Source organism: Macrobrachium rosenbergii, chromosome 56 (assembly GCF_040412425.1).
Source record: "Macrobrachium rosenbergii isolate ZJJX-2024 chromosome 56, ASM4041242v1, whole genome shotgun sequence".
In the NCBI taxonomy this organism is placed as follows: domain Eukaryota; kingdom Metazoa; phylum Arthropoda; class Malacostraca; order Decapoda; family Palaemonidae; genus Macrobrachium; species Macrobrachium rosenbergii.
Genome location: NC_089796.1, coordinates 14084567 through 14102380, shown reverse-complemented (window position 1 = coordinate 14102380; position 17814 = coordinate 14084567). Strand labels below are relative to the sequence as shown.

At 36.2% G+C, this 17814-nt stretch overlaps 2 long non-coding RNA genes across 4 annotated transcripts; one reads left to right on the top strand and one right to left on the bottom strand.

The window, feature by feature from the left end:
• The first annotated feature begins 2025 nt into the window (after positions 1-2025).
• LOC136836718 (uncharacterized) lies at positions 2026-2815 on the top strand. Its single transcript, XR_010852458.1, has 3 exons — positions 2026-2084; positions 2337-2428; positions 2679-2815. It is a non-coding gene; the product is annotated as an uncharacterized lncRNA (long non-coding RNA).
• An 11343-nt stretch (positions 2816-14158) lies between these two features.
• On the bottom strand, positions 14159-16423 carry LOC136836708 (uncharacterized). 3 transcript variants are annotated; one of them, XR_010852450.1, is made up of 5 exons: positions 16295-16423; positions 15580-16039; positions 15308-15431; positions 14582-14731; positions 14159-14397 (listed from the first exon to the last, which is right to left on the bottom strand). It is a non-coding gene; the product is annotated as an uncharacterized lncRNA (long non-coding RNA). The 3 variants fall into 3 exon arrangements; XR_010852451.1 differs by lacking the exon at positions 16295-16423 and adding an exon at positions 16171-16281; XR_010852452.1 differs by lacking the exons at positions 14159-14397; positions 14582-14731 and adding an exon at positions 14876-14973.
• Between the last annotated feature and the right edge of the window lie 1391 nt (positions 16424-17814).

Here is a 17814-nt window from a genome sequence, read left to right as displayed (position 1 = left end):
TTTAATGCTGATTCCTTTTTAGAGTTCGTCAATGCCCAACATCCCAATGTAAAATTTACTGTAGAGTAAAAGAATCTCGCAACTCTCTGCCTTTTCTGATCTTGTATATATATATATATATATATATATATATATATATATATATATATATATATATATGTATATACATATGTATATATATATATGCATATATATATATATATATATATATATATATATATATATATATATATATATATATATATGCTAATATGAATTTTGTCACATGACATATTTTATTACAAATATTAAGCCCCGAACATTGGTTATTATGCAATTCACAATAAAACTGGAATAACTTACACCCATATGTACATACATACATATAATATATATATATATATATATATATATATATATATATATATATATATATATATATATATATATATATATATATATATTAGTACTTAAAAGTTAATAATTATGTAATTTTATCTGAGTAAATCCATAAAGAGTTAGGTAGCCTATCAACCAATGACAAGAAGGAGCGACAACAAGGTATGTTGCATAGTCTTTATTATAGGTAATACAGTTCTTTTTTATAGTATCATGGTTTAACATCTTTTGGTTATATGTTGTTTAACTAGAACAGTGAACTCATCAGCAGCTGACTGGAAAATCATATCCGACGAGGAACTTTGTAGTTAAAACTGGGATCGGTTTTCGCGTCTTGGTTTCTCTCGAGAATGAGAGAGAAGATCAAGAAACAAAACGTTTACGTAGTATGCACTTCTACTGATGTATGTCGTAGCCTGCAATGAAAAGGAAAGCATAGGGATATAGTATTTCTCTTTATTTAGACGTTTCGAGCAATTTTAAATTTAGTTGTTACCGTTCCGTTCATGAAGATGAAAATAAAGTTATCAAATTTTCGCAGTTGTCGACGTCTTTGCGGTAACTTCTCACAACAAAACAAAAGCGTCTGTTTTGTCTAGCTGAAAATTGATTACAGTGTCGTCTTATCTCTTTCCAACTTCAGCAACCATGACCCTCAAATCCCAGAATAGAGTTGATCATTTCTGGGTTCCTCTTGTGAGCCTCTGCTGCACTCCAGGGACCATGGGCCATTCGCAAGATTTGGGCTGCGATCTTTGCCATCTCCTGGAAAGAGAAGCATGAAAACTTTTTCAGACGTCTTCGTTTGGCACAATATGCATGTAAGAACAAGTCGAAATATTATTTTTCACTAATCTTACTAAATTTCAGAACGATGCTTAAAGTTCCTGGAGAGTTACTAAACCCTTACCTGTCTCTCAGCAGCTGGGAGGTCTTGTTCGGCAGCTGCAAAGCAGAATACAATGGCTACCACTACCACGAGAACAGCGAAGACCTTTGCCAGCACTCTGGAAAGGAAACACCTAGCAGTTTCTCGCAGATAAAGTGACCTAATGCAATGACTTCCTTACAAAGTTATTTATTTTATATTGTAGATATTTCACTTCTCCGTGATAAGTAACTCAGACCATTAAAGGAAATAACTGGAAAGAAATTGAAATTCAAATCTTGCAGACCTACGAAAAATTAATGGTCGTGAAAGAGAAAGTTTAGCTGAATACCATGTGAAATAAGTGAATAAGTAAATAAACAAGTAAGTAATTAAGTAAGCAAATAAATAAATAGATAAATAGGAAATAAATAATTTTAACTCACTTTTCGAGAATGTGATGAAAAAATGACCAAAATAGCAACTCAGTTTCAATTCTGAGGTCGAATAAGATCCTTCCACTTTTGTATGGCACTGGGTAATCACTTAAATGGCTTAACAATTGTCTGAGAGAAAATAAAAATGTAAACAATAAATCTCACGTTTGGGGTAGACCTAAAAAAGACACTGACAGGTGACAAAAAGAAAAAAAGATGCAGACAAACGAATCAGGCGAGAAAAAATTGTCTTTGAATGAGGATGACTCGGGAATACCTGTGGGGGCCCAGGTGGCCAGGTGAAGGGTGACGCCGCTTAAAAGTGGAAGGTTTCTCCCAACTCCATCATTCGATCTTCACTGGTCTTCTTGATCACTTTCTTCGTCCATCCTCCTCAACAAGTGAGTAGAGTCGATTCCATATTTCGTAATTATCCCCTTTCCATAAACCATATAAACTCTTTTGCCTTCAAGGGTTTATATATAAACGGTCAGTGTATAATTTTCTTTACTTAAGAGAGTAAATTCACTAGGAAATTGTTACACAAAATTTGACTACAGCGTGATGATTTTCATGATTTCTCAACTTCAGATGATTAAGCAATACCGTGAACGTAACACCTTATTCATGACATGTACTTGACATCCTTCCAGAATGCAGGCAAAATTCATCGTTGCCATCATGACATTGGCAGTTCTTTTCTGCTACGCAGTGGCCAGAAGATTTCACACCTACGGAAAGAAAGGTAATGTCATTAAGAAAGATTATTAGATCTTAAGAAAAGCCCATATACACAATAAGAGTTTCTGTTTACATTTGAAGATGTAAATTCAACCTGACAGACTCTAGATTGCACTTACTTGACAGTCTGAAAGAATGAAATGTTTTGATTTTAGTTTCCCTCTTGTAAGTGACATCTAGACTACATGCGCTTGACTTAGAATCAATAAACAACAAGCTTCGGAATTTTACTGGAGGTGTTACCTTGATTCTAGGTCGTGGCAGACCTTGCAGCCCAAATCCTGCGTGTGGCCCACGGACCCTGGAGTGCAGCAGAGGCCCACAAGAGGAACTCAGGAATGATCAATTCTCTTCTGGGGATTCCCATGGTCATGGCTGAAGCAGGCAAGAAATAAGTTCACGAAATATTATCTAGGTAAGCAAAGAGTGTTTGCAAGACTTGGAAGGATGGTTACGATCAATAGATATGTATAGTGTTGTTAAACATATGTTTTGTAGTATATAGAGTTCGAAGATATTTTTGGGTAATTTTAAAAGTCGTAAAAATAACAGTAGCGATCAGGGATATCATGAAACATGTGTAAATGGACTAAATTAATATTTATTTCCTTCTATATTTTGTTCTAGGACACGGCATACTGTAATGGAACCACGCACGAATTTGTTGTTTATACTTCTTCTTCTAGTGAACCCTGAGAGATATCAAGACAGGAAAAATTACCCCCAAAGTTCATTCTGTTGTTACTCCCTGGAAATGAATTGTCTTCAGTTTGTTAATGAAATAGTTTGTCTTCCATAAAACCTGCATTTCAGCAATGGACAGTCCAACAGGGACGATGGTCTAACAATATCTAACTGACAGGACGAAAACACCATGTACCTTCAGATTTGTAAGATTTGTTTGGATACAGGAAATAAACAGGGAAGTTTAGAATGTCTTTTCCTTACATATCTAGTAGATATACATTTATATAGGACCCTATATATTTTGTGCACATATGAATGTATGAATGGACGGTGCAGAATATAGCCATGAGATTTTACATTGTATGAATTTTCTTCAGGATAAAGCAGAACGTACACTGGAGACAAACGTGCTCAATGATATGTTGAAATGATAACAACGGGCTTCAACCATGATTTCATCAAAACAATATCAGCGTCAAAAAAAAAAGATTATAGGCCTCTGGGAATACAGAAAAGGCAAAGAGGTCCAGAGTTAAGTATCTCACTTCATAAATCTTAAATAGAAGGTGTTAGAAAATGTCACGTAACTATTGGGTAACAATGACAGAGAGCAATGAACTTTGATGTCTTCTATGAATTCTGAAGAACTTTAGCTCAAGTACATGAAAAAATAGGGCATTTTATCCCAACCGCATATAGTTAACAAATTTAATTTGATGAAATACTGATCTAAGAATCTGCAGTAATCATGTAAGCATGCAATAAGCAAAACTGAGAAGGAACATCTGAATTAAGTTTGGGTATAACAATGTCAAAGAATAAAATGCACAAATGTTCCTTCGTTAAGAGCAGCAGATATAAAGCCATTCATTTAAAGCTTTCGAAGAAACTGGTAAACATCTGAGATTTTTCTCCTTAGTCCAGAATTATGTTTTGGGCTATTCTAAGACCCTGATAATATTCTTTCCCTATCCCAGTGCCCACTGCTTTGAAACTAGTCTTCCAAGCGATAGGATTCCGATATCATCTTTCTCTTCCTTAGTCTATGAAAATACTTAAAAGAGTTTTTACATTTTCGCTGTGGGGTTTCTAAGCTCAGAAAACGTCGCAGTTGTTCATAAAATATTTCTATTATATTATTAAAGAATTAAAAAGAATTTCATCTATGTTTCATTTCGAAAAAAATAGAGTATAGTCTTTTGAAATAATGTTCAACTTTAATTGCTTACTTCAAGGAGTCATAAAAAACACAACGAAATTTCTGTTTCTGTTGATTCTTAGAATACTTATCAAAAATTAAAATTTATTTAACTGTGTTTTATTTCATTTATTTACCTCTTCTTACTGGAAATAAACAAAATCTCATTGCTTGCCGAGAAGATAGTTTTGCTTGAAAAAAATTCAAGGATAATTCACCTTTACACAATTATATCTCGTTTTCTGAGAATCCTAGTTCTATTGAAGTCCACTTTATGAATGATTACTATCATTATCATAAGAATTTACCTGAAACACCAAATTCTTTGGAATTTCCTAACTTTTGGCGCTATAAAGACATAAAGGCTGAACTGGGTATTAGGTCAAGATGAAATGATGAGAATGTACAATACTAGAAGAATATCTCGACAGCAGCAAATACGATTGATGAAGATGTCGATAGCCTATGTACTTTTTGAAAGGCTAGACACTTGCCAGTGTTTAAGCTCTGTTTAGTTCTTGATGGATTGTCATTGGCGTGAGAACTAGGGAAGGGATTTTGGTGGAGCCTATGGGTCTACTTGCGGAGCCATTAGCAGCCATTTTTTCCTGGTTCTCCCAGGTCTCACATAAGTGAAAGGACCTTGGGTGCTGATCATACACAATACTAATCAAGTTTTACTTTCATAAATCATTTTATTTTTAGCCCTTCGACAGTACATCTTCAAATGTTGTTCTCAGAAGTTCTCAGTATGCTGTAGCGTCTGCCTCAATGATCTTTCTGATTTGGGAACTTCAACAATACTGTATTGCCATGTCAGTATTCATTTTACTCATCTCAATAAATTTAATAAATCTTATAAAGACCTTAAAACTAGATGGGCTTCATTTTTTTAGAAACGAGGATCTACGTATTTTGAGAGAATTACCTAAAGACGAAGATATAATCATTGTGTGTCCTGACAAGGAGTAAAGGAACACTAGTTTATATATATATATGACTATATGATCAAAACTGCACTCAATTCTCAATGACTCATCAGGATTTCAGCATTCTGGAACACCTAATTTACAAAACGTTACCAAAATAGAGGACAAAATTAATAGGTTCCATGCGTACTGAAACACAACAACGTCATTTATGAAAACACTTTCCAAACCTTCTCGTTACAGGTTCCACATCCGGGATCATGTGTGGCTTTCCCGAGATCCACAAGGAGGGCGTCCCACGCCAAGCCAATACTTTCTCGTGAAATACTACCAAATTATAAACTTGCCAAATGTTGGTTCCGTTGTTAGAACCGCACCAATGATACAGTGTAAGCAAGTAAAAAATGCCCCGAATTTTCTTCGGCGCAATCGAGTTTTCTGTACAACGTATACAGTAGTCAAGGCCACCGAAAATAGATCTATTTTTCGGTGGTCTCGGTGTAATGTTTAATGAGCAGCGGACCATAAAACTTTAACCACAGCCCAGTGGTGGCCTGTCCTATATCGTTGCCAGACGCACGATTATGGTTAAATTTAACCTTAAATAAAATAAAAAAAATACTGCGGCTAGAGGGCTGCAATTTGGTATGTTTGATGATTGTAGGGTGGATGATCAACAGACCAATTTGCAGCCCTCTAGCCTTAGTAGCTTTTAAGACCTGAGGGTGGACAGAAAAAGTGTGGACAGAAAAAGTTCGGACGGACAGACAAAGCCATCTCAATAGTTTTCTTTCATAGAAACTAAAAGTGCTTTTGATTTTAAGGAGGATATTCTGAAACAGGACTCTGGCCTTTTTATGGTCATCTTAGACACTGAGTCTCTGTTCACTGATGTTCCTGTTGAGGAGACGATTGGGATTATTTTAAAAAAAACTTTTGCCTTCTCCTGATTCCCATTTTCAAAAGTTTTAATAAACCCTTATTTAAGAAGCTTTTAGAATTGGCCGTGCCTAGCACGGTCTTCATTTTTAATGATTCTTGTTTCAGACAGGTGGGAGTTATGGCGGAGGGAAGCCCCTTGGGTCTTACCTTAGCCAATACTTTTGTGGACTACCTTGAGAAGACAGTATTTGATAAATGATTTTAATGCAGATTCCTTTTTAGAGTTCATCAATACCCAACATCCCAATATTAAACTTCCTGTAGAGGAAAAATTTCGCAAATCTGCCTTTTCTGGAATTGTATATATTTGCATATATATATATATATATATATATATATATATATATATATATATATATATATATATATATATCATAATATACTTTAAAGTGGAATTATATTTCATTTTTATCCGAGAAAGGACATATAGAAAAGACATAGGTAGCCTGTCAACTACTAACAAGTAAAGAGAGAAACAAAGTATGTTGCATGGTCTTTATTGTGTAAATGTGCAGTTCTTTCTTATAAGTAATATCTTCAACATCTTTTAGTTGTATGTTCTTTATAAAACAGTGAACTCATCAGCAGCTGACTGGAAAATCACATCCGACGAAACTTTGTAGTTAAAGCTGGGGTCCAGTTTTCGCGTCTTGGTTTCTCTCGAAAATGAGAGAAGATCAAAAACAAAACGTTTATATAGTATGCACTTCTACTGATGTATATCGTAGCCTGCAATGAAGAGTAAAGCATATGGATATGGGTATTTCTTTTATTTAGACGTTTCAAGAAATTTTTAAATTTAGTTTTACCTTTCTGTTCATAAAGATGAAAATAAAAAAACTATTAAATTTTTCGCAGTTATCGATGTCTTTGCAGTAACTTCTCACAACAAAACAAAAGCTGCTGTTTTGATTACACTGTCATCTTATCTCTTTCCTTCAACCATGACCCTGGGAATCCTCAAGAAAAAGTTGATCATTCTGAGTTCCTCTTGTGAGCCTCTGCTGCACTCCAGGGACCACTGATTCATTCCCAAGATTTGGCCTGTGAACTCTGCCATCTCCTGAAATATGAGAACCATCAAAACTTTTTCAGTCGTCTTCGTTTGGCACAATATGTATATAAAACACTTCGAGATATTATTTTTACTCATCCCACTAAATTTCAGAACGATGCTTAATGTTCTTGGAGTTACCTAAACCCTCACCTGTCTCTCAGCAGCTGGGAGGTCTCGTTCGGCAGCTGCAAGAACGGATACAATGGCTACCATTACCACGAGAACAACGAAGACATTTGTCAGCACTCTGGAAAGGAAATACCTAGCAGTTTCTCATAAGATAAAAAAGGTGATCTAATGCAATGACTTCCTTATAAAGTTATTTATTTTATATTGTATATATTTCACTTCTCAGTGATAACTAAGTCAGGCCATTAAAGGAAACAACTGGAAAGAATAAAAATTCAAGTCTTGCAGACCTACGAAAAATTAATGGTCGAGAAAGAGAAAGTTTGCTGAATACGCGATTTATAGAGTGAATACTTTTGTGAAATAAGTGAATAAGTAAATAAACAAGTAAGTAAGTAATTAATTAAGTAAATAAATAAATTAATAAATAAATAAATAAATAAATAAATAAATAAATAAATAAATAGTAAACGATAATTCAACTCACTTTTCGAGAATGTGATGAAAATGACCAAAATAGCAACTCAGATTCAATCACCAGGTCGAATAAGATCCTTCCACTTTTGTATGGCACTGGGTAATCACGCCCAAATGGCATAACAATTGTCTGAGAAAATAAAAATGTAAACGATAAATCTCACGTCTGGGTAGACCTAAAAGACATTTAACAGGTGACAAAAAAAAAAAAAAAAAAAAGATGCAGACAAACGAATTAGAGCGAGAAAAATTGTCTTTGAATGGGGGATGACTCGGGAATACCTGTGGGAGCCCAGGTGGCCAGGTGAAGGGGTGACGCCGCTTAAAAAGTGGAAGGTTTTCTCCCAACTCCATCATTCGATCTTTACTGGTCTTCTTGATCATTTCTTCGTCCATCCTCCTCAACAAGTAAGTAGAGTCGATTCCATATTTCGTAATTATCCTTTCATAAACCATATAAACTCTTTTGCCCTCAAGATTTATATATAAACGGTCAGTGTATAATTTTCTTTACTTAAGGGTAAATTCACTACGAAATTGTTACACAATATTTGACTACAGCGTGATGATTCTCATGATTTCTGTCTTCAGATGATTAAGTAATGCCGTGAACGTAACACCTTATTCATGACATGTACTGACATCCGCCCAGAATGCAGGCAAGGTTCCCCTCGTTGCCATCGTGGCATTGGCAGTTCTTTTTGCTACGCAGTGGCGGGAAGATTTCCAACTACGGAAAGAAAGGTAATGTTATTAGAATCATCGTTCGACCGTAAGAAAGCATATACACACAATAAGGTTTCTGTTTACATTTGAAGATGTAAATTCAGCCTGACAGATTCTAGATTGCAGTGCCGACAGTCTGAAAAGAATGAAATGTTTTGATTTTAGTTTCCCCTCTTGTAAGTGACATCTAGACTACATGCGCTTGACTTAGAATAAACAACAACTTCCGGAATTTTAATGGAATTATGATTCTAGGTCGTGGCAGACCTGGCAGCCCAATACTGAATGTGCCCACGGACCCTTGAGTGCAGCAGAGGCCTACAAAGAGGACTCAGGAATGATCAATTCTCTTCTGGGGATTCCCATGGTCATGGCTGAAGCAGGCAGAAATAAGTTCTGAAATGTTATCCAGGTAAGCAAAGAGTTATTGAAAGACTTGGAAGGATGGTTACGATCAACAGATATGTATAGTGTTGTTAAACATATGTTTTGTAGTATATAGAGTTCGAATATTTTTGGAGTAATTTTAAAGTCAATAAAATAACAGTAGCGATCAGGGATATCATGAAACATGTGTAAATGGACTAAATTAATATTTATTTCCTTCTATATTTTGTTCTAGGAAACGGCATACTGTAATGGAACCACGCACGAATTTGTTGTTTATACTTCTTCTTCTAGTGAATCCTGAGAGATATCAAGACAGGAAAAATTACCCCCAAAATTCATTCTGTTGTTACTCCCTGGAAATGGTGTCTTCAGTTGTTAATGGAAATAGTTTGTCTTCCATAAAAACTGCATTTCAGCAATGGACAGTCCAACAGGGACGATGGTCTAACAATATCTAACTGACAGGACGAAAACACCATGTACCTTCAGATTTGTAAGATTTGTTTGGATACAGGGAATAAACAGGGAAGTTTAGAATGTCTTTTACTCACATATCTAAGTAGGTATACATTTACGAGTATAGAGGAACCTATATATTTTGTGCACATATGAATGTATGAATGGACGGTGCAGAAAATAGCCATGAGATCTTACATTGTATGAATTTTCTGCAGGATAAAGCAGAACGTACACTTGGGGACAAACGTGCTCAATGATATATTGAAATGATAACAAGGGGCTTCACCCATGATTTCATCAAAACAATATCAGCGCCAGGAAAAAAAAAAGATTATAGGCCTCTGGGAATACAGAAAAGGCAAAGAGGTCCAGAGTTAAGTATCTCACTTCATAAATCTTAAAAAGAATGTGTGAGAAAATGTCACGTAGCTCTTGGGTAACAATGACAGACAGAGAGCAATGAAATTTGATATGTCTTCAATGAATTCTGAAGAACTTTAGCTCAAGTAAATGAAAAAATAGGGCATATTGTCCCAACCGCATCTAGTTACACAAAATTTAATTTGATGAAATGCTGATCGCAGAATCTGCAGTAATCATGTAAGCACGCAATAAGGAAAACTGAGAAGGAACATCTGAATTAAGTTTGGGTATAACAATGCCAAAGAATAAAATGCAAGATCTGGCATCACGGAAAATGTAGGAGGATCAAGAAAAGACAACAGAGCTCTGCAAATCTCCGCTGGGAATACGGAAAGGGACAAATGTTCCTTCGTCAAGAGCAACAGATATAGAGCCATTCGTTTAAGGCTTTCGAAGAAACTGGTAAACATCTGAGATTTTTCTCCTTAGTCCAGAATTATGTTTTGGGCTATTCTAAGACCCTGATAATATTCTTTCCCTATCCCAGTGCCCACTACTTTGAAACTAGTCTTCCAAGCAATAGGATTCCGATATCATCTTTCTCTTCCTTAGTCCATGAAAATACTTAAAAGAGTTTTGTACATTTTCGCTGTGGGGTTTCTAAGCTCAGAAAACGTCGCAGTTGTTCATAAAATATTTTCGTTATGTTATTAAAGAATTAAAAATAATTTCATCTATGTTATTTTTCCCAAAGAAATAGCGTAGTCTTTGGAAATAATGTTCAACTTTAATTGCTTACTTCAAGGAGTCAGAAAAAACACAACGAAATTTCTGTTTCTGTTGATTCTTAGAATACTTATCAAAAATTAAAATTTATTTAACTGTGTTTATTTCATTTATTTACCTCTTCTTACACTGGAAATAGAACAAAATCTCATTGCTTGCCGAGAAGATAGTTTTGCTTGAAAGAAAATCAAGGATAATTCACCTTTACACAATTATATCTCGTTTTTCTGAGAATCCTAGTTCTATTTGAAGTCCACTTTATGAATGAGTTACTATCATTATCATAAGAATTTACCTGAAACGCAAATTCTTTGGAATCTCCTAACTTTTGGCGCTATAAAGACATATGCGGCTGAACTGGGTAGGGTCCAAGATGAAATGATGAGAATGTACAATACTAGAAGAATATCCTCGACAGCAGCAAATATGATTGATGAAGATGTCGATAGCCTATGTACTTTTTGAAAGGCTAGACACTTGCCAGTGTTTAAGCTCTGTTTAGTTCTTGATAGATTGTCATTGGCGTATGAGAACTAGGGAAGGGATTTGGGTGGAGCCTATAGGTCTACTTACGGAGCCATTAGCAGCCATTTTCCTGGTTCTCCCAGGTCTCACATAGGTGAAAGGACCTTGGGTGCTGATCATACACAATACTAATCCAAGTTTTACTTCCATAAATCATTTATTTTAGCCCTTCGACAGTACATCTTCAAATGTTGTTCTCAGAGGTTCTCAGTATGCTGTAGCGTCTGCCTTGGCTGATCTCTCTGATCAGGGAACTTCAGCAATACTGCATTGCCATGTCAGTATTCATTTTTACTCATCTCAATAAATTTAATAAATCTTATAAAGACCTTAAAACTAGATGGGCTTCATTTTTTAGAAACGAGGATCTACGTATTTTGAGAGAATTAGCTAAAGACGAAGATATAATCATTGTGTGTCCTGACAAGGGTAAGGGAACACTAGTTTTATATATATGACTATATGATCAAACTGCACTCAATTCTCAATGACTCATCAGGATTTCAGCATTCTGGAACACCTAATTTACAAAACGTTACCAAAATAGAGGACAAAATTAATAGGTTCCGCAGAGTACTGAAACGCAACAACGTCATTTATGAAAACACTTTCCAAAACCTTCTCGTTACAGGTTCCACATCCGGGATCATGTGGCTTTCCCGAGATCCACAAGGAGGGCGTCCCACTTAAACCAATACTTTCCTCGTGAAATACACCAAATTATAAACTTGCCAAGTATTTGGTTCCGTTGTTAGAACCGCTTACCAATGATACAGTGTAAGCCAGTAAAAAATGCCCCGAATTTTCTTCGGCGCAATCGAGTTTTCTGTACAACGTATACAGTAGGCAAGGCCACCGAAAATAGATCTATTTTTCGGTGGTTTTGGTGTAATGTTTAATGAACAGCGGACCATAAAACTTTAACCACAGCCCAGTGGTGGCCTGTCCTATATCGTTGCCAGACGCACGATTATGGTTAAATTTAACCTTAAATAAAATAAAAAAAAATACTGAGGCTAGAGGGGCTGTAATTTGGTATGTTTGATGATTGTAGGTGGATGATCAACAGACCAATTTGCAGCCCTCAGCCTTATGTTTAAGATCTGAGGGGGACAGAAAAAGTGTGGACCAGAAAAAGCTTTAACGGACAGACAAAGCCATCTCAATAGTTTTCTTTCATAGAAACTAAAAGTGCTTTTGATTTTAAGGAGGGAGGACGATTGGGATTATTTTAAAAAACTTTTGCCTTCTCCTGATTCCTATTTTTAAAAGTTTTAATAAACCCTTATTTAAGAGGCTTTTAGAATTGGCCGTGCCTAGCAAGGCCTTCATTTTTAATGATTCTTGTTTCAGACAGGTGGGAGGTATGGCGGTGGGAAGCCCCTTGGGTCTTACCTTAGCCAGTACTTTTGTGGACTACCTTGAGGAGACAGTATTTGATAAATGACCCCCTTGTTTAGCGTGATTTTAATGCAGATTCCTTTTTAGAGTTCATCAATACCCAACATCCCAATATTAAATTTCCTGTAGGGAAAAATTTCTTAACTCTGCTTTTCTGGAATTGTATATTTTTGCATATATATATATATATATATATATATATATATATATATATATATATAGAAATCATCAACACACAATCAACAGTGTGGAACAGAAATAAATTTCTGACTCAAGATCGAACCAGGTCTCTCAGGTGGACAAGAAAGGGCGTTAACCACTGGGCCATACAAGTTAAAAAGAAGTCAACGGAACAGAACCACTGCCCCCCAAAGCCATCTCAAAGTAACTGAGAGCTTTTTCTTTTCACCAACTAAAAGTCCCGACTCAGCAATGACCCAATAGACAACATTTCATTAAGGAGGAATAAGATTCATCAACACACAATCACGTGTGGAACAGAAATAAATTTCTGACTCACGTCGGGATCACCCTGGGTCTCTCAGGTGGAAAGCAAGGGCGTTAACCACTGGGCCATACAAGTCTAAAGGAGGCCACCCCTTTGCTGAGTACCTGGGCAAGTAACTGCTTGCATACCAGTTTTCCCCAACTTCACTCACCCTGATGACAACATTTCATTCGTTATCCCTTCTGAGGAATAAGATGAAATCATCAACACACAATCACGATAAATTTCTGACTCACGTCGGGATCGAACCCAGGTCTCAGGTGGAAAGCAAAAACCACTGGGCCATACAAGTCTAAGGTTCCGACTTCCACCCTTGTGGAATTACCTGGGGCAAGCTAACTCCACCCGAGAGACCTTTCTAACCCCGACGAAACTCCTTTATTTCGTTCCACAACATTTCATTCAATTATCCTTCTTATTGAATAAGATAGAAATCATGAACACACAATCACGTGTGGAACACTGACTCACGTCAGGATCGAACCAGGTCTCTCAGGTGGAAAGCAGGGCGTTAACCAGGTAATTCCTTGAGGCAGTGGCTCTCGGTTCCGTTCTTTTAGACATGGCCCAGTGAAGTAACGCCCTTGCTTTCCACCCGAGACCTGATCCGACGTGAGTCAGAAATTTATTTCTGTTCCACACGATTGTGGTTGATGATTTCTCTACCTTGGGCCAATACTGAGTCGTGGACTACCTTGAAGACAGTATTTGATAAATGATTTTAATGCAGATTTAACGCCCTTTTACCTGGAGAGACCTTCATCAATCAGAAATTTATTTCTGTTCCACACGTGATTGTGTGTTGATGATTTCTAATCTTATTCACCAGAAGAAAAATGAAATGTTGTCTATTGGGTCATTGCAGTCGGAAGTTGGGAAAACTCTGGTACCTTAGCTTGCCCAGGTAATTGGGGCAGTGGCTAGGTTCCGCAGACTTGTATGGCCCAGTGGTTAACGCACCTGAGAGACCTATCCCGACGTAGTCAGAAATTTATATATATATATATATATATATATATATATATATATATATATATATTTCATAGTACTTTAAAGTAGGAAATTATGTAATTTTATCCGAGAAAAGGCATATAGAGTTAGGTAGCCTGTCAACTACTAACAAGTAAAAGAGAGAACAAAGTATGTTGCATGGTCTTTATTGTGTAAATATTGCAGTTCTTTCTTATAGTAATATCTTCAACATCTTTTGGTTGTATGTTGTTTAACTAAAACAATGAACTCATCAGCAGCTGACTGGAAAATCATATCCGACGAGAAACTTTGTAGTTAAAGCTGGGGTCGGTTTTCGCGTCTTGGTTTCTCTCGAGAATGAGAGAGAAGATCAAGAAAACAAAACGTTTATGTAGTATGCGCTTCTACTGATGTATATCGTAGCCTGCAATGAAGAGTAAAGCATATGGATATGGTATTTCTTTTTGTTTAGACGTTTCAAGAAATTTTAAAATTTAGTTTTTACCATTCTGTTCATAAAGATGAAAATAAAGTTATTAAATTTTCGCAGTTATCGATGTCTTTGCGGTAACTTCTCACAACAAAACAAAAGCTGCTGTTTTGATTACACTGTCGTCTTATCTCTTTCCAACTTCAACCATGACCCTGGGAATCCTCAGAAAAGAGTTGATCATTCCTGAGTTCCTCTTGTGAGCCTCTGCTGCACTCCAGGGACCACGGGTCATTCCCAAGATTTGGGCTGTGAACTCTGCCATCTCCTGAAAAGAGAACCATCAAAACTTTTTCAGTCGTCTTCGTTTGGCACAATATGTATATAAGAACACTTCGAGATATTATTTTTTACTCATCCCACTAAATTTCAGAACGATGCTTAATGTTCTTGGAGAGTTACTAAACCCTTACCTGTCTCTCAGCAGCTGGGAGGTCTCGTTCGGCAGCTGCAAAGCAGGATACAATGGCTACCACTACCACGAGAACAGCGAAGACCTTTGCCAGCATTCTCGCAGATAAAGTGATCTAATGCAATGACTTCCTTATAAAGTTATTTATTTTATATTGTATATATTTCACTTCTCAGTGATAACTAAGTCAGGCCATTAAAGGAAACAACTGGAAAGAAATTGAAATTCAAGTCTTGCAGACCTACGAAAAATTAATGGTCGAGAAAGAGAAAGTTTTGCTGAATACCATGATTTATAGAGAGTGAATACTTTTGTGAAATAAGTGAATAAGTAAATAAACAAGTAAGTAAGTAATTAATTAAGTAAATAAATAAATTAATAAATAAATAAATAAATAAACAAATAAATATGTAAACGAATAATTTAACTCACTTTTCGAGAGAATGTGATGAGAAAATGACCAAAATAGCAACTCGGATTCAATTCTGGGGTCGAATAAGATCCTTCCACTTTTTGTATGGCACTGGGTAATCAGCCCAAATGGCATAACAATTGTCTGAGAGAAAATAAAAATGTAAACGATAAATCTCACGTCTGGGTAGACCTAAAAAGACATTTAACAGGTGACAAAAAAAAAAAAAGATGCAGACAGACGAATTAGAGCGAGAAAAATTGTCTTTGAATGGGGGATGACTTGGGAATACCTGTGGGGGACCAGGTGACCAGGTGAAGGGGTGACGCCGCTTAAAAAGTGGAAGGTTTTCTCCCAATTCCATCATTCGATCTTCATTGGTCTTCTTGATCACTTCCTTCGTCCATCCTCATCAACAAGTGAGTAAAGTCGATTCCATATTTCGTAATGATCCCCTTTCCATAAATCATATAAACTCTTTTGCCTTCAAAGATTTATATATAAACGGTCGGTGCATAATTTTCTTTACTTAAGGGAGTAAATTCACGACGAAATTGTTACACAAGATTTGACAACAGCGTGATGATTTTCATGATTTCTCAGTCTTCAGATGATTAAGCAATACCGTGAACGTGACACCTTATTCATGACATGTACTTGACATCCTTCCAGAATGCAGGCAAAGTTCATCGTTGCCACCGTGGCATTGGCAGTTCTTTTTTGCTACGCAGTGGCCCAGGAAGATTTCCCAACTAAGGAAAGAAAGGTAATGTCATTAAGAATGATTATCAGATCTTAAGAAGAGCCCATATACACACAATAAGAGTTTCTGTTTACATTTGAAGATATAAATTCAGCCTGACAGACTCTAGATTGCACTTACTTGACAGTCTGAAAGAATGAAATGTTTTGATTTTAGTTTCCCTCTTGTAAGTGACATCTAGACTACATGCGCTTGACTTAGAATCAGTAAATAATAAGCTTCGGAATTTTACTGGAGGTGCTACCTTCATTCTAGGACGTGGCAGACCTTGCAGCCCAAATCCTGCGTGTGGCCCACGGACCCTGGAATGCAGCAGAGGCCCATAAGAGGAACTCAGGAATGATCAATTCTCTTCTGGGGATTCCCATGGTCATGGCTGAAGCAGGCAAGAAATAAGTTCACGAAATGTTATCCAGGTAAGCAAAGAGTAATTGGAAGACTTGGAAGGATGGTCACGATCAATAGATAAGTATAGTTTTGTTAAACAATTGTTTTGTAGTAAATGGAGTTCGAAGATATTTTCGGTAATTTTAAAAGTCGTAAAAATAACAGTAGCGATCAGGGATATCGTGAAAAATGTGTAAATGGACTAAATCAATATTTTCTTCTCTATTTTTTTCTAGGACACGGCATACTGTAATGGAACCACGCACGAATTTCTTGTTTACACTTCTTATAGCTGAACCTTGAGAAATATCAAGACAGGAAAAATTACCCCAAAAATCCATTCTGTTGTTACTCCCTGGAAATGGCGTCTTCAGTTGTTGATGAAAATAGTTTGTCTTCCATAAAAACTGCATTTCAGCAATGGACAGTCCTGCAGGGACGATGGTCTAACAATACCTAACTGACAGGACGAAAACACCATGTACCTTCAGGTTTGTAAGATTTGTTTGAATACAATAAATAAACAGGGAAGTTTAGAATGTCTTTTACTCACATATCTAAGTAGGTATACATTTACGAGTATATAGGAACCTATATATTTTGTGCACATATAAATGTATGAATGGACGTTGCAGAATATAGCCATGAGATTTTACATTGTATGATTTTTCATGCAGAATAAAGCAGAACGTACACTTGGGACAAACGTGCTCAAAACCGTATATCTTGAAATGATATTAACGGGTTTCACCCATGATTTCATCAAAACAGTATCAGAGTTAGAAAAAAAAAGATTATAGGCCTCTGGGAATACAGAAAAGGCAAAGAGGTCCAGAGTCAAGTATCTCACTTCAGAAATCTTTAAAAGAATGTGTGAGAAAATATCGCGTAACTATTGGATAACAATGACAGACAGAGAGCAAAGAAATTTGATGTCTTCAATGAATTCTGAAGAACATTAGCTCAAGTAAATGAAAAAATAGGGCATATTGTCCCAACCGCATCTAGTTACACAAAATTTAATTTGATGAAATGCTGATCTCAGCATCTGCAGCAATCATGTAAGCATGCAATAAGGAAAACTGAGAAGGAACATCTGAATTAAGTTTGGGTATAACAATGTCAAAGAATAAAATGCACAAATGTTCCTTCGTTAAGAGCAGCAGATATAAAGCCATTCATTTAAAGCTTTCGAAGAAACTGGTAAACATCTGAGATTTTTCTCCTTAGTCCAGAATTATGTTTTGGGCTATTCTAAGACCCTGATAATATTCTTTCCCCTCCTAGTACCCACTACTTTGGAAACTAGTCTTCAAGCAATGGAATCTGATATCATCTTTCTCTTCCTTTTCTATGAAAATACTGTAAAAGGGTTTT